This window comes from Microtus oregoni, unplaced genomic scaffold (assembly GCF_018167655.1).
Source record: "Microtus oregoni isolate MIOR12 unplaced genomic scaffold, Mior012 000037F_ref0000500, whole genome shotgun sequence".
Taxonomy (NCBI): Eukaryota; Metazoa; Chordata; class Mammalia; order Rodentia; family Cricetidae; genus Microtus; species Microtus oregoni.
The window spans coordinates 19,813,575-19,831,866 of NW_024543096.1; the positions used below are offsets into that span (position 1 = coordinate 19,813,575).

The 18,292-nt window shown below is 38.4% G+C and overlaps 1 protein-coding gene across 5 annotated transcripts in view; it reads left to right on the forward strand.

The window, feature by feature from the left end:
* Positions 1-18,292, forward strand: part of Csrnp3 (cysteine and serine rich nuclear protein 3) — a 173,556-nt gene that overhangs the window by 81,928 nt on the left and 73,336 nt on the right. Inside the window, exon 1 of one of the 5 annotated variants that reach the window (XM_041631384.1) lies at positions 2,852-3,069. The exons of 3 other annotated variants lie outside the window; for them this stretch is intronic. The gene's annotated coding sequence lies outside the window, so the exon portion shown is untranslated. Of the gene's footprint in view, positions 1-2,851; positions 3,070-4,727; positions 4,844-18,292 lie in introns of those variants that run through there. One more of the 5 variants, XM_041631385.1, reaches the window with a different exon arrangement.

Consider the following 18,292-nt stretch of genomic DNA (forward strand, 5'->3'; position numbering starts at 1 on the left):
AAATTAACAGGAGGTGTTGGGGTAGATGCCAGGGTAATGCAGCCTTGAAACCCAGACACTTGGGGATATAACCTTCCTTCTTAGCGGATGACCCTTTTAGCACAAGTCAACGCCTGTGTTACTTTGGAAGCCAGAAAACAAGCGCCTTAGAATTCCATTGATAACCTTTGCCAATTTTGAAGGGAAAAGTATGAAACAAACTGATTCTATGATGTCGATTCGCCTTCAGAGGAAAATTAACCTAGTAACAATTAATAGCAAGAGTTGAACTCTTTTTTCCAGTCCATAACTTTCAATATCATGAATTAAGACACGCCTTTAATCTTGGATGCAATGTACTGTTTTAAGCTGTGAGCTTGTGTTTCTCTGTCAATTTCAAATCTGAAGAACTCTTGGCTGGTGGAAGTGTTACATAAGCAGAAGCGCCGTTGTTGATTGTGTCATGTGAGAATCTGTGCTGCAGGTCTCTTGCCATGCTGCAGACAGAGAATTCCAGAGTTTTGATTGTAATGATATGCCTGGTTTGTGACTTGTTTTAATCATGAGGCAAGTTCCTGAGGTTCCAAATTACTTCTTAAATGTCTTCCATTTTTTTATACATTAGACAAAGGATGATCTCTTCCTCAAAGTCCCATTTGTACTTGATGTAAAAATAATTTATTGTAATTATTGCAATCAGTTATTAAAATTTTATGACCTATGTTTTCTTATTATTAATATTTAACCAGTGCTTGCTTAAATCCAACTTAGAGAGTTGAAACATAGAAGTATTACTGTATATTTCAAAACTCGCACACCAAGAAGGTGCTTTTTCCTGCTTTCCAGACTTGGAAATTGGGTCCAAGTGCTACAGTAACTTACCAAGGCCATTAAGACAATAGCAACCTGGGTTATTACTATTGTGTGATTCAGTCTTCCCCTTCCTAGGTCTCCATGGCTCTGGCATCTATCTTTTTTCACATAAATGATTTTATGTGTATTTTACATTTAACATATTGTGTTGATAGTCTTCCTCCCCCCAGCGAGTCTTCATTTTTCCCTAGACATTTATTTGTAGCTATTTTTATATTGATTTTTCTTATCTTTAGTTCTCACATTAAATTATTTCTGCACACTAACCATACCTGTACACTAAATTCACACACAGACAGATCTTTTCCCTCCTCCCTCTCACCCTCTGACCCCCGCTGCAGAACCACCAAAGGAACTCTGAAGTAATTTGATTTTTTTAAAACGGGTTCTCTCATTGCACTTAGCACCCATTTTACCCCACTGTTTTGAAGTGGTGCAGTAAAAGACGAAATGGCTGCCTTTTGTTTATTTCCTTGTATGTCCATGTGTTGATGCCATTATAGGTGGTCATATGATGCAACAAGAGCCTTTTGTCTGCAGATCAGTAATCACCCTTCAAATAATATTTAAAAAATGTTAAAAATTGTTTTAGTTAAGTACTTATTTTTAACCACACTGACGTATTCTGCATTGTTTTTTAAAATTAGCTGACAAAATGCTCATGTTGCAATGTTCTTCTCTTAGGAACTAAGTCTATTGATTGAAGTTGATGTGAATGTGTGTATATTGATAAACATTTGAATGTATGCATGTGTACCTTCATTCTTTTTAAGATTCAAGGCTGACATTTTTATTAGAGCCATGACAATGCCCTGTATATCCATATACTGGTGCAGGAAATTTTTTATGATTATTTTATGGTGCTTCTGGCATTTCTTTCTGTGATCTTCATTGAATTTTCATGTATTTGCCGTAAGATAATCACTGACATTTGTGACTCAAAAGCTTTCAAATATCAATTCAAGTTAGACAGACTACCAATAAACTATCTCATAAATGTGTGGAATGTTTAATCAAATTGCGTCAACTAAGCAGGCTTTTTGTTTATTTGTTTGTTTGTTTGAAGATCTGTAATTGATTTTCAAGTTTTGAGGATTTATTTTTGGGAAGATAGTATGATTGTGTGCAGACATACACAGTATATATGCATTAAAACAGCATCTAAGCCGCTAAAGGTTCCTGTAAATGTTGAGCCATCCTCTCCAGAAGTACTTGTTAGCACTAAAATCAGATAAGGTAAACCATATGCTTTATTGAGGTAAGCTGTCTAAAATAAGTTACTGCGATCTTAAGAATTAGTATGAACCATCTGTTCTTTGACTTGAGATCTTCATTGTTCATTGTAGTCAGCTGTTCTAGGGATGTGTCATCTTTTGAGAAGATAAATTAATTGCCTACCTCATATCCTTCAATAAAAATACCCTAACCCTCTCATCTTCCTTATCAAAAAGAATTGGCATCTATCTTTATTCACATATAATATCTTTTAGAGATGGGGATTTTACTGGAGGAAATTCTCAGGGAACCAGAGTCCTGCCTTTTAGTGGGGTTGTGGGACCAAGAAAAGAAATGGTTGCTATTAAAGGGTTAAAATGTACTGTAACTTGGTTCTTTAGAACAGGACTCTTCAATAATATTAATGCAACAGTATTTTCAGAAACTGAAGGTAGGAAAAGGCTTGAGCAAGTTTGCTTCCCATAAACTCTTACTCAACCTCCAATTAGCATAAAATCTAGCTCCCCCCCCCCCTTTTTAATGGCTGGCGAATCATTTTCAATACTAATAAAATGTCGTGTAAGGATTTCCCCAAATTGTGCTGCATAAATGTCCTAGGGCAGTTCTGTAATCTGTTATTTCTTCCTCCTAGTCAAGTCAGCTGATAAAAATATCCATAGGCACAGTGAAGTCAGCGGCAAGCCTGGCTTTCTCAGGCAGAAAGAACTCCATGTGATCACATCTAGGCAGCCTTACGGAGGCTGAGGCCGTGCGTGCAGCAGGAGGTAATGGGTCTTTGTGCGAGCAAAGCTCTTGTCTCTGAACAATAAAGCATATGGTACCGGCAATAAAACACGGGGCTGGGAAATGTAAGAAGATTCCACTGAACCAGGAAGAGCGATGCCTTCCGCGATGCTGACACGTACTATAAAATGATAATCGATTTATTTTGGATTCTAATGAATAGAGAGCGCCAGGACTCGAATGCGGCTATTTGAACAGGTCGGTGACTTTTATATATCCTCCCCCCACCCTCCCTTGTCTGTGATTGCATTTAAATTAGGCTGGGCTAATGTGTGTTCTGCCTTAAACAACAACTTTACAAGGTATTTGCAATGTGTAATAGGAGGGACGCACTTGAACTGATCCAGCAAGATTGAATTTTTGATGAAGTCAAATATAACAGAAATGCTGATATTATTATATTGAACTGAAGAGTTAGTCTATTTAAAGATTGATAGGTTAGAAAATTTTCATTTAATAATTTCTAATACTTTAGGGATGCAGAAATATATAAAACAGAATGGCTAATACATAGCTGCTATAAAAAAAGCTTCACTTTTTCATGTTAAAAATTCTTTATTGCCGTAGTTCATATTTATTATAGAAGATGAATTGTTCAGAATTTGCTAGTGTTTTTTCAATGTACTGCATGCTATTTATGTAAAATGTATAATGTTTAAATAAGTATTTTAAAAGAAAAAATTGCAAATGTTATTTAAAGATATATTTATACTTTAGTAATATATACATACTAATATTTATTTGCTTTTTCTAAAACCTTTTATATATTAAAAAATCTTTTATATAATAGATGTTAGTTATAAATATGTGAAGTAAAGCAAATTAACTTAATTTTAAAAACAGGATTGAATTAATCATTTGATTATCAATATTTCCACTGGTTTACCATTTCAGAAAAGGAAATCTCTGCCTTTGTGGGTATTTATAAAATACCTACACACATAATGTTTATCTGGAGAATAACTAGATCTTGGGTTTATGAGTAATTGAGAAGTTTGTATTTCAAATAGACAGATTGCTCTGTGTACGAATCCGAGGCCAGGAGTAAACTCTAGCAGATAACAGCTCACCACTCAAAATCATTGGAAAAGACCAGCGGTACCTTGAGGTGACTCTTCGAGCTGAAATATGCAGTTTAACTTTGTTCTACATTTTTACCGCTGTGTGGTTTAAAGGCATCCTGGGACCTAAATTCCTTACCATTATTATTTGGGTTCCATTTAGGCTGATGATCTCTAACGCACTCGGGCACATTTAACATTTTTCCGAATTACTAAAGTGACTGCATCTATGTGTATAGTGCCTAATGTAAACTGATGTCTGTAAATGTTTAAACCACAACAACAACAAAAAAAACCCGCCCCATATGCCGGATTATGCATGCGATACATTGTACACTTTAAAAAAAAAAAGAGCCATGTCTCCAAAACAAGCGAAGTTAATGACAATTTAAAATTGGCCCACTACACGTATTTAAATGAAGTATTTGACTATTTGGGTTTCCTTGGTTACCATAGTCGCTGCAGACAGCTTATGGTGGGGAGACGGTAAACAAGTAGCATAAGACTGAAACAACCACTAAAATCTTTCATCCATTAATGGACCTAGCGGGTGTGATGTTGACAGCCCGGTGAAGCATGCCCACTCCCAATTGCGGGTCCGGGTGCTCGGGGATGCAGGTACCCTGGCTGAACCGCAGCTCCACAATTCCTTACCCAGCATTCCGCTCTGGCTGCTGGAGCAGTGCCGGAGCCTTATGCAAATGAGACCAGCGCAGGCTTTGACTGCAGAAGAGGAGGGGGCAGAAGGGAGTTCAAAGGTCACGGGGCTGGCTGAAAGCTGGATCAGTTGCCTGAAAAAAAAAAAAATGTATCCTGGGCTTCTGCAGCCGTGTTTTGCAGCTGCTAAAGGAAGTGCGCTTTATTTCTGAAGATTTTACAGCGTGTGCCGTATTCATTTAAAGTCCATGCAGGTACGGTGACATTTCGTGATGCGCTGATTTTATTTCTTTTAAGGACACTGATGGTGATTGGTTTTTAAATTCTCTGTGGCAGTTGGCAGGATGTTGCTGGTTTTCAGGCGCCCTTGCTAGTTCCTTCTTATTATTATCATTATTCTTTTTTTTTCCCCTCCTAGTATTTCTCTATTTGGGTTTTTTTTTTTTTTGTTCTGATAGACTATTTCATGAGAGAAACAGGCTTGCTTGGGTTTCTAAATAATTCTGCCTTTTGGCAAGTGTTAATTTTGGAGAACTGGCTGGTTGAAATATCTAGATAAATATGAACACTTAAAACTTTCAGTGGATTTTTTTTATTTTAAGGAAATATATTTTAAATAAGAACTGAGCTCCAGCCTGAGATTTTTGTGAGGTATGTGGAATTAAATAACGGAGTTCTTTTGTTCATAGCTGCAAAACACCATAAGGATAATTTAAGAAGTTATGTTTTAATTTTAAGAATCTTCACTCTGTTGCATTGTTAAAAATATTACAAGAGAAGTGATTACTTATTTTTGGTTTGGGTTCCCGTGATCCTTTTCATTTTTTAATTGTTATTAGATTTCTTTGGACTTTTCAGACAGTGTTGCTTACATTTAACACATTCCACTGCCGATGACTTTGCCTTTTAGTTAAATCAGGATCCTACGGGGATCCTCATGAATGTCATAGAAGGATGAAGCCCCCCTTTCCACTAATATCACACTTCTGTAGAATGTGTGATTACATCATAGAAAATCTGCCCCACACCAAACAAGTGTGTAGTCACATTCCTTGTTCACACTGCTCTTTAATTTTCACACCATATTTTAAGTAAACTTAAAACAGCACAATCCAACTATGCTCATCCACTTAGTTAAAAAACTACATGTATCGGTTAAATAGTTGCAGTGTTGATGAGGAAAGTATGTTATTTTCTTTTGTGTTGACTGCTCGTCTGTCTCAATTACAGGTCTATTTATTACATTGTGTGTGTGTGTGTGTGTGTGTGTGTGCATGCATTGTGCATGTTGGGTACGTGTAGGTACAAAATAGGCATTTAGCCATGAAACTACTGCTTTAAACGTCCACATTTATGTAAAAAGTTTTAAAGTGAAATTCGTACTGCTTACCTCTAAGGAACTAGTACATATTTAGAAAGACGATTATTTTCTTTGTACCTAGAACAGGGAGTTAATTTTAGTGTAAAGGTTGCAATGGGGTGGCTTGATCACAGTACCTTCCACCTGAAATGAAGACAGGTTGAGTGGAGCACACCACCAGGAACGTATGGACATTTAATCTGTGAAGGACAGTTATTTCAAATATTTATGAAATTCTCAGTGTAGTGATTATTCATTGCCAGATTCTCACCCTTTATCACTCACTGGGGACAGTGTGACATTTGTTCAGGACACTTAGTTAAGTTGATGAAATGGAATTCACGTTTTCATTTTTTATAGCGCAAAAATTTCAGGTTCTTTTTTTTCTTCTGAATACTTCTTATTGTGAAACTTTTCAATAGCTTAAGCTACAGGAAATATATATTCAGTAAATTACTTCCTCTTTTCCATTGACCAGAATATGCTGACCTCTGATCCCAACATCATTTGCAGATGTTTATAAAAATTACTAAACACTGCGTGTGTACATGTATGGATTCTATGCACTATAGTGCACATTATATATCTATTACGTGTATCATTGTATATATATTATCTAATGAAGAACCTAAACAGAATCTTTCAGACTGTTTAGGCATACTTGACTGACAATTAAAACAAAAAATTCTGTTAATTTAGATAGTGCCAGTAGTTTGGTGCCTACACACCCTGTGTGTGTTAGAGGCAGAGAAAAGAAAGAAAGAAATGAGGTTAATATTAATATAGGCATTTAACTTTGGGCCTGTAGCAGTTACCAGTGAGCATATTTTGAATATAGAAATAAAAATACAGTGTGGGCAAAGAAACAGAGCCCATGAAGCGTCTTAGAGAAAACATGGTAATAGATATATGAGGAATAAAGAGAATTGTTGTACTTCTGTGAGCCACGAGAGAGCTATTTATGTCCTGCAGCTAATTTATGGCTTTGAATATCCTGGGTAATTTATGTCTCGATGCAAATTCGCTCCAAACTTTGAAGTCTTTTTGCATTGGCTAATCCATCCTACTTCCATACAGATCCCAGCATGTAGTGTGCTCGTGGTCTGGCCTTCTAAATGTATATAAAAAATGTATTTATGTAAATACAATTCAGATTAAACTTGAGAGGTAGAAGAGGAAAGAGAGGAGTCTAAACACAAACCCTTGGGGGTAGATAGGGATTGTGCGTGACGAAGCAATGTCATCTCCAACTTCAAAGTAATCTTTAAAGATTTTTTTTTTCTCCAAAACCAAATATCCAGATTTCTGATCCCAAGTCTGTCTTTGTCATCGTTTGAAACTAAAGACCGTATTGTAAAAGGTTTTAGGGCAAACCATGTGCTCAGTCTAGGAGCATGGAACAGAGCCTAAAAATCTACAAATAGCTGTTGTCTCTCAAAATCGGGTGTGTAGGTGTTCAGTTTTATGATCCCCGTGTTTGTCCAGTCCTTGAACTTCTGCCGTCTTTGAAATGGAAAGAACAAAGTGACTTTTAGCACCAGTAGGGAAGTATTCAACATCATTACTGAGTGTTCAAAGCAGCCACATTATTTTAACATGGCAGTTCTTAAGAAGCAATCAAAACAAGAGATTGCCTTTTGATTGCCTCTTTTAGAATTTAAATAAAATTGAATCATTTTGTTGAAAAATATAAGCTCAATGCAATTATATAAGGATTTTAAGGGTCTTATTAGAACTATAGCAATATTACAGAGACGTCTTATGTAAATGGAAATGAGACTATTTTCCGAATAGCAGGAGTTCATGACTCTCAGGCTCAGTTTTTTTTCTTTCCAGCGCTAATAACTTTCATGGAAACAAACACAATACACATCATTCTGCTTGTTGAACAAAGTAGAAATAAGTCTGAACTTTTCCTCCCGATAACAGGACAATTAATTCATAGCCTTTATTTATTCACCTGCTCCGAAACACAGAACTGCAGCCTGATTGTCCTCCAGCACCAAGTAGCTTCTTAGTAGTATACTCTTATTATATTCATATTTTTATACTCTGTGAATTGTATTGTCCCTTTACAGGGTTAATTTTTATTTTAAGCATAATAATTATTCCACAAGGCACCCATTCAAAAAAATGAGCTCTGTGGTCAATTTCTTTGAGGTTTTACACTACGTTCTCAAGCGTAGAGACTTTGTTGAGCAAGGAAAGGAAATTAACATGTCACCATACTCCCATGTCCCATGTTGATATTCCTACACACACACACTCACACAAATGTACATACACACTTATATACACACACACAGTATGATAGGCACAGACTATAGAGAATAAACAAATTGGTTTTTATTTTGTCCTCAGGGTAATTTTTAAATAAATGAGAAACTACTCCTGTTGTTATAAGAAGACTGTCATATTAGACTATTGACAATAACTTGATAGTATTTTATATCTAATAGGGAATGAGTACTCTTAAGTACATAATAAAAACATAAAGACCAATTTTTATTGCCATTAACTAATTGTTAGAGCCAGATGTATCTCTGTTACCATTTTAGGAGTTGCGTTTTTCAAGCCTGGTGACGCATTCACAGAAGTCTCACCAAAGGGATGGAGGAGGTTGCTTGGTGGCCTCCGGGCAAGCTTAGGAATCCTTCCACATGTTGAGTTGCCCTTGAACCTGTTGAAGCTCACGATGTTCTAGTCTGAAGGAACTTGTGACGGCATGCCATTTGAAAGTCGCTACAGATGAGCCAGAAAATGGGTTATGTCATTTACTACTGTTTTTGTAGATATGTAAATGCACTGTCCAGAAATGTGTGATTCTGAAGGAATATGGATGCTGTGAGCTTACTGTGGAAACAAATATTTAAGAATGAAAACAGGCTGGACAATTACAGTACACACCCTTAATCCCAGCACAGCTGAGGCAGGCCAATCTCTGAGTTCAAGGCCAGTTTGGTCTTTGAGTTAATTCCAGGGCAGCCAGGAGTACACAGAAAAACCCTGTCTCAAAACAAACAAACAAACAACAAAACAAAACAAAAAAATCAAACAGCTTAGTATGAGAACAAGTTCAAAGTATGTGGGAATAACCCCATATGCCATACATTGGCTTTTTGTTTACCTTCTTCTTATTATTTTATTATTTTTTGGTTTTGGTTTTTAAGTAAACAGTGTACCCCAGTCTGGCCCAACTCACTCTGCAGCCCAGGTTGGCCTGAAGCGTTTGACCATCCTTCTATCTCAGTCTCCCAGATGCTGGGATTATAGGTATATACCAATACTCCTAGCTTCTGATCTTTTTAACACCAACACTTTAAGGAACTGAGAAATCTAACTTTCAAATCTGGGTTGTTTGTTTAAAAGAAGAACACATGTAAACTTAGGAAAATCCAACAACAGTTCAAAAAATATAGTATATAATATTGTGTACTGTATGTGTACTAGGTAAGTGCTTGTGTTCTATAGTTTGTTCTGTAGATTGTTATATAGTTGGCTGTTACATAGCTGGCTGTTACATAGTTGCTATATATTGATGTGTGATTTCAGTCCTATGGGATGTGCAGAGGCTGAATAAGGGCGTGGCTAAGAGTTTAGATTCAAGTCCCAATCTTGATGTCATTTCCAAGATGTGCTCTGTAACTATGACACATCTTTTCCCAAAGCAAAAAGTGTAGCAGATCTCACTGAAAGCCATGCTTAGACGGCACTAAGAGCTAATGCCTTGAGTTGTAATGGGGCAGTGGTAGGGGCAGTCATCGTGATCATTGAGGTTCAAACGACACGTGATGCGTTGACTCTCCAAACTTCTGCAGATGTGATGGAGCAATGTGTAGAGTTATTTTGTAGCCTGCCCTAATTTTCACATTTCTGCCTTTGCTGTACCATTTTTCCTTGCTTCATGTAGTAAACATGTTAGTTCTTCACCTTGGAAGCATTCATCTGAGGATTCTGAAATCTGTCATCTATCTATCTATCTATCTATCTATCTATCTATCTATCTATCTATCTCTTATTTATCTGTCTATCTGTCTAGTATATATCTTCTATCATCTATATATCTGTCAATTATCTATCATCTATCTATCTATCTATCTATCTATCTATCTATCTATCTATCTCTTTTTTATCTATCTGTCTAGTATCTATCATCTATCAGTCTATTATCTATCTATCTATCTATCTATCATCTTTATTGATTTTTATCACAGCAAGAGGTTGGCACATCTTCGTTCTACCTGATGACGTAGAAGTAACTAATTTGTTTGCTCATGAAATGACCTTTATGCCACAGATTTATTGCTCTTTTAAATTTCTCACAAATTACAATGTTGCTCAAGTAACATTGCTTGAATTGATTTAGTCACAGAGGTTCTCAAATTAAATTTAGAAAATCTACCTAAGTTGTTTTATTGAAAATAATTTTAGTAGCATGGCTGGAAAGGCCTTTTCTGATTCATAGCATGACGCTGCTTTTTTAGAACTTGCTTCAAGAGGAAAACTCCTAAGCCATGGTTTCCACCTCTGAAAATACAGGATGGCCTTGGTGAAACTTTCTTTTGTGAACAAGTTTTAATTTGTGCTGATTGAACATTTGCTGATATATGAAAGCCCAGGTATTCAATCTGGCCACACAGATTACTTCTGCTAATTGCTGTGTAATGCAATGTCTGATTCAGGTTGAATGCTAGTTGTTCCTTGGTAGAGAGTAAAGATCCCTATCTCACCTGAGGTGGTGAGTCACTTTAAAGACTGGCCAGAGTCCTTTCTCTTATCCTGATGTTTGACATTCCCTTTCTTTTCTGTGGAAGTCTTGCTGATGGATTACTAGGGCGTGGGCAGGTGTGACTCTGAAGCCTGGCCTTGTCTGTTTCTCAGTCCTATTTTAGAGTGCCTTCTGAGGAAAAGGGTGTTGTTTTTAAATTCTGTTCTTTCATACTAGTCTGATAATCCTTCTGAAGGAAATGCTTTCAGAGCTCTTCAGTACTCTGTATCTACACGGGTTAGTCATTTTATTATTCTGTTAGGAACTTTCTAAAAACTGAGAGAAAATTTTGAATGCTAAGTAGGAAAAGTAGAGTTGGATTTCAGTGCCAAGATAATAATAATTCTAAGTTTCTCCATGTCTGTATGGTAATTTATTTTTCTTTCTTAATGTTATTAGTCTTCACAGTTGCTCAAGACATTAGGCTAAGTACTGTTCCTTGGTCCTAATGGCAAGCATTGAAAATAAATTTTTCATTGACTTCACTCGATACGTTTGCTGTTAGAATGGAAAAATTAGCTGACAACAGGCAGATGAACATTTTTCAACAGTTCTAAAAGCCTCTCATTTTCTTGGTTGGTTCTCTCTGCCCTTGCTAACTAAAACGTCAAACACTTTTTAAAATGTTGACTTTGGAGAAAGAGTTTTGACTCTTAGACCAGCAGCATCTAATCAACTAAACTAATTTCCTAAAGAACAGATGGTCAAATCTTGAGGGAAAAGCCTTGAAAAAGCTGGTCTGGAAGGCCAACACAACCTCAGTGGCACACAAAGGCAGGTAACATGGGAGCTTCTTAGATGAGCGTTCCTGGTACAGTCATCCAAAACCCTTTGTTGTTCAATGAAACAAGTCAGTTTAGCCATTTGGTCTGCTCATTGAAAAGGAAGACAATGTGAAGAGCTAGACACCAGCTCTTCCTTGGAGGCTACAGCCTTTGTCATTTAGCCCCAAGCCAGGGAAGTGACTGTCTCAGAATGGCTTCCTAGTCCCGCCAGGCCCTTTATTTTGATAGAACTGTTGACTACACTTGACAAGTAACACTCAAAATTATGCCACTTGTTAACAGTTGACCCAGATATGATAGTACACATGCTGAGAGTACCTGAGTATGTATTAGTCCACAGCAGCTTGTAATTCAGATGGGATCTGGCGTCAGGTGAGCAGCAGTTTTAGCAGTGTTCATCCTGCTCAGATCCTGGCAGCACAGAGCAGTCCCTTCAACTCAGTTTGCTACTGACTAAGGAATTTTTTTTCTGGGAACAACACACTGTGTTCTAAAATTTTGAGCGAATGATCTATAGAGATGTCTGAAAACTTGGTGTTTGAGGGAAGGCTATGGAAGAGGCATACAAATAGCCTGTTTGGTTTGTAGTAGATGTGCAATGAATTCTGACTGGAATTATTTTATGCCGAACGAGGCAACATAACCATAACCATCTTTTAGGAAAGGCAGATGTTTGGGGAATTATACTCCAATCTAGAACATTCTTATCCCTAAACCAAAAATTTAGAGACTCATAAATGTATAAACACCAGTCTGGGGGTGGTTGGTTAAGAATGCTGTGGGCCAGTGAGACAATAATGAAGTCCAAGGAATATTCTGGGAGATATAGCAGGCTCTTTCCACGCCTGCTGGGAACTATGATATGAGGCCGTAGTGCTAGGGTATGGTCCAGTGGTAGAACACTTGCTTAGTTCACATGAAGCACCGGCTTTGATCCCCAGCTCCTCCTCCAAAGCACAGCAACTTGAGGGAGCTGCACAGAGCTTGTCCCACAGATTGAATAACTCACTCATGTGGCAAAGCAAAGGGGGACAAAAGATTCTCAAACTTCTTTTGTCTCTTTTGACTCTGTGAGCCAACGTGTTCACATGAATCATTTCTCCAAGTTCATTATTCATCAAAGTAGAGGGAAAGAGGGTTAATAACCATAGCACAGCTTGCTAACCTGGGAACCCATGAATAGATGTCATACATGTTTGTGCTTCTATGCATTTTTCCTCCGGAAGTAGGGCCATTTGCTTCCCTCACATTCTTTAACTTCGAATCATCAGATGGCAAAAATGTTGATGTAAAGATGTTGATCAGCATAAGAACTAAAATCTTTAATTCAGAGTCACAGACAACTCTCGCTCGGGGGTTCCTACATAACTGGGGAACCCCACAATCATTTCTCTAGCAAAAATATTTATTAGGCAGGAGTGTTGCCAGGGTTCTTGGCTTACACAGACACCTGGGCAAGAGAGGTGTTGGCTGACTTGTGTTGCTCACACTGGCACCTCACCAGCAGCGTTTTTCACATTGGTAGTGCCCCCACAGAACACCTACAGGGTTTTACCTTAGCAAAGCGCTGCCAAGGCCTGCTCCTCTTGGCAACACATAATCTGTTTTCTTGCCAAATGGGCTTAGACAGAAATGGCCCTAGGATCAGAGAGGAAGATAATTTTACTTTCTTAGAAAGGCACAGATATTTTCTCCAAATGTATAGAGTGATACGTGTCCAAGGCCTCCTCATGCTCTTACAGTGGCCACTGATAGAGTAGCCTAGAATGACGATACGTGAAACCTAAATGTTGTTTCTGAAGAAGCATCCGCTCTGCACACACATGTGCTTTCTTTCTTTTAATAAAAGCTGATGCACTGTACTCAACACATGGATGTTTGGAAAAGCAAGAAAGAGCATGGTGCAGACATACACTGAGTTCTACTCCCAGATGGTTGACCATCCTCAAAAAGTAGCTAATTTGGGGTCTCATGGCACAGTCAAGAAATTCAAATTGTCTTTATCTTTCCAAATTTCTTCATGCAACTGTTGTGCCTTACGTTTTCCCCTAACTTACAGGTTTTATACTTCTAAAAGAAAACCATAAATATGACGGGAAGAAATATCGCTAAATAGTGGACACAAAAATAAATAAGGCCAGCGCCTCTGCCAACACTTCTCCACTGGGTTTAAACAATGCCTTCAGCCACAGTGTAGAAGCATCTGGAGAGGAAGCATTGAGGCTAGGAAGTGGTACACATGAGCAGGTCTTCAAATACTCGGCATCTGAGTGACGGTGATGTCAGAGAAGGGTGACGCCACCAAATTCTTGGTACTGAAGCAGTGGTTTTTGCTTTGTACTGATCTCAGACTGCAGACCACTAATATAAGACTGCGAAAATACAGTGAACAAGGAAAAGAAAGAGATGAAAAAAATAATTTTTAATATCCAAAGAAAATATTTTAGAACCAAATGAAAGACTTTGAAAAAGGAAAAAAAAACATTTCCAGCTATTATGATTTCTGACAAAAAATAATTTCTTTTAGAAGGAAACTGATTAAATAATGATGATCTTTTTTGCAGAAACTGAGGACTTTAGTCATTTTTGATTAATATGATCACATAAAGGGAGGACATCAGAAATTAATTATAGTTTTAAAAAAATTAGGTGTGAGAAGGATTTGGTACAAACCAGCAGTTTAAAAAGTTATTCACACATTTAGGACCATTTGGTGAAATGCAGAGATTACCCCAAAGAGTAAATGTAATATATAATAGGAATTTTTTTTTAAACTAAGTCCTCTTTAATGTTGCAGTAAAACCTATCCACGGTGAGTTGAGTGACCCACTGTCGATGGGGTCCCGTGGACAGCCTGGCTGCTCATGTGTCCTTGTGGCTCACTGCTTGTTTACTTCTTACTCAGTTTGTCCCTCTTTCTGTGACAAAGGAGCCTCTCCACCGTGTGAGCATCACTCACCGTGTTTGCAGTGTCTCTCACCCCATTCTTCGAACTGGCTGAGGCAACCAGAAGAAACATTAACATCACTACCATCTTGGGTCATGTTGAAGAACAGACTTTTCTAGACCCCAAGGGAACTAGAGCAAGTACCCTCTCCTGATCAAGTTCATTGAACTAGAACTTGGTTGTAGTTCTAAGCATTTGTATTTGTCGAAGAATTTGTTAAAAGAGTGCAACGAAAAAAATTCTGATTTGTTCTTTGACTAGTCCTGACCCCCAAAATAAAATAAAATAAAGCCCCCATTTACACACTGCAGTGCAGGTCCTCTGACTGGCTCTGTCAGTGCTGCTGCAGAAGAAAGGAAATGGATTTTCATTATTAGTCTTTGTGATTAAAGGTTACTTTCTCCTTTCAATTGTTTGCAAAATTAGCAGTGCAGAGATTTCCACACTCCCTCAGGTAAACATGAACAAAGGGTTTCTGTATGACTGCCATTGTTCCTGGTAAAGTGTTCCCTAAATATTAACTTTGCACTTAACCCTTTCATAGAACAAAGACTGACTAGATCAAATGAATCTGTTCCTCCTTGTCCTGCCCCTCCGTCCTTCAGGGTAAGCGAGAGACCGCTCAGTCTTCTCCACAGCTGCAGCTTTCAACCTGTGGGGTCGAACCAACCTTTCACAGGGTTTCCCTATCAGCTGTCCCTACATACAATTCATAATAGTAGCAAAATTACAGTTAGGAAGTAGCAGCGGATTAATTTTAGGCGTGGGGTCACCACAGCACCAGGAAGGGTCCTGTCAACCTCAGGAAGGTTGAGGACCGCGGTGATAAAGAAACACAGGTCAGGCCATTGTTACGTCACAGTTCATTTGTTCCTGCTGCAGTGACAGGCAAGCCTGTCCTTTGAAGAGAACCAACATTCTCCTCGTTACTTCCCCCATTGTTGGTGATTCACCCTAATGCCTTTCTTTTCTTTCCTGATGGATTCTTTCCCGGTTTGTGGAAGACAGGAGGACAGTGTTGCTGAACAGGGTTCCATGCCTCATCTCGTGTTTCCTCCATAGCTATTTTTGGTTGGTTACACATTAAGTTTGCTTCCTTACCAGGAACAATTAGGATTGTCAGATTAAAATGCAGAAGGTTCAGTTAAGATGAATTTCAAATGAACAAAAATAATTTAGGCAAAAGTGTGTTTGAAATGCCGTCCATTTTTCCTTTTTTGGAATTCAAGTAAAACTGGGTGTATTACATTTTCACTTATTAAATCTTAAATTTTAAATTCTAGAGTGCCACATTTTATTAGATAGCCTGGTCCTCATTAGAATGGGGTTTATTTATTTATTGTTAAGGTATATTTTTTGGTTTTTTTTCCCCCTTGGATCTCCCCACGCTCTTTCTTATGTAAGTAAGTTAGAAATATGTTAAGGGGAATAACATTTATTTTTTTCTAAATTATTATTTCAGAGTGCGTTTTCATCAGTGTGTTCATAGAAGTCTGAACAGTACTTATATCGAATACAATGTAAAATAAATAGCTTATATAACTTAAGAACAGTATGCTAGTAAACATGTTTGTTAATGTTTTAACATAAAGCAGTTCTTAATTAGATTTGGGAGCAAAATAAGGGGTTGTTGCTGGATGTGATTGCATGAGACTTTAACCCACAGCACTTGGAGGCAAAAGCAGGTGGATCTGTTGAGTTTCAAGCTAGCTGGGTAAAAGAGTTCCAGGTCAGCCAGGGCTATAGAGTGAGACCGTGTGTCAAAGATAAGAAGTTTTACAAACAGAGAATGGAACTAGGTTAAGCATCTAGTCAACTAAATTCTAGGCTATGATAATAAATGAAAAGACGTATCAGGTAGCAGGACACTGGCTTTCAGTCGGAATTGCCTTCCACATGAGAGCCCCTGGATTAGTATCCATCTCCTTTCTGCCAGCTGATCAAGAAATTGTCTGATTAGAGGCCAACATCCCTGATCCAGTAGATCCCCGAAATAAATCAGTTTTTGGAACATTGAATTCAAGCTACGAGACCTGCTGACAAGTTACTGGACCCTAGTCATAGTGACCGCAAAGCTGAGCCAAGATATCAAAGACTCTGCAGCCCTGACTCTGGTCATGCTATGATCGCAAGTTTCCTTTTTTCCCATCTCATCTTGCATTGGGTGAACCGGTCCGGGAGTTTTGAAAGTACCTTTTGGGCATGTCCTGCTTATAATTGGCTTCATAAGTGAGGGAACATTTTGACGTTGGTTTCATCTCATTTGGATGCACATTTAATCAAATATTCCAGCTGTGTTGTTACAGGACATGGATCCATGAATTGGGTGAATACCTGTTTTCCCTTCCTGGAGTTTTCAGTCTAGAAGGGCAAACATCGTAATTAAGGCTTAGAAGTGAGGGATTTCATTCAGAATGTGAACATGCATCCACTGTGTACCTGTCACATAGAAGGTGCTCTTCTAACCACGGAACATCAGTAAGGAAGCCAAGGATCCTCTCCTTCTCTCTGTTATCAGAGGCTAAAATGCTAACACATGTAGAGACTCATAGATTCAGTTAGAGATTTGGAAAGTAGTAAACGCTGCAGAAAAAGACGAAAATGTAGTTAAGAGGACAGTTATCCAAAGTAACTTAGAAGACAGAGAAGTACAAGGTTTAAGGCGCTGAAACATCCTTAGAACTGAAATATCAGTGAAGCAGAGGCCCCCAAATCAATGACATAGCTGGTCAAGCTAGAAGGTTGAGTTTTTAAAGGCACTGGGGAATTTGAACTTGTAAGATGACCTGAAGGCATTTTGGAGTTTTAAGCGTCAGACTGGTATGATGATGGTTTTTGTATTTTAAATTTCTCATTCTGCCTGTAACTAGGAAAGTAGCTCAAATGCAAAGAAAAATCTCAAAGGAGAGGAGAATGATGGGCATTTTCCCCAGTCCAAGTGTAGCGATAGTGCCTGGGACTGGCACGTCTTCTGAACTGGACAGAGATGGCTGAGAAAAATAGCTACTCTAGCTTCCCACTCTCTTACGTTCAGGATAAATCAGTGCCTGCCCAACTGTTCTTTGGCCTTTCCTTCTGTGTAAAACCTACCTGAAATGTCCATCCTTTCCTGTTTTGTGAACCATCCGGTTTGTGTCTCATCCTTTAAGGAAAACGTAGAGTATGTGCTTTTAGGGAGCAATGATAGGGGTAGGATGAACATCCATTGTCATCACCTGAATCTGTGTCTGTGCAGCCACAGATTGTTCTGAGATGGGCCACCTGGGGGATAACAAGTTGGCAGATAACACACGCTAACAATATCACCTCCCTAAATTTGTGTACTCTCCCTTCTCCTAGTAAGATCAGAGAGATAAAAAAGGAGGTGATTGCATCTCCCTTTTCCACTCTATTAAATATGTCAGAGCTTATACACCAGAAAGGAGTGGACCATTCCTGTCCTTCCCATCTCATTTCCATAGTCTGATATGCCCATATAGTGAGAGAAGACAGATATCCAGCCCACTTCATTGTTGCGCAGGGGAGCTGGGCCCTCAACCAGCTTCCCAGGAGATGCTGCCCCACTAAGCCACCTGTTGCCCATGTCCTCTGTGTTTTGTTCAGCAGACGCCCTTCGGTTCCCAGACTCTAAGACAGAAACTGCATCCAGCCTTTAACTCCATCACTGTGGTTCTTGTCTGAAATGAACTAACAAAGAAAGGCAAAAATGTCGATCTTCATCTTATCAACAATTCCTGCTAGAGGGACTGAGATAGGAGAGAGGAGCGCCCACGGCCAACTTAGATGATGCTTGGGCCGGGCTCCCTGTTGAGAGATTTCCTGTTCCTCGACTTTGGGAAATCC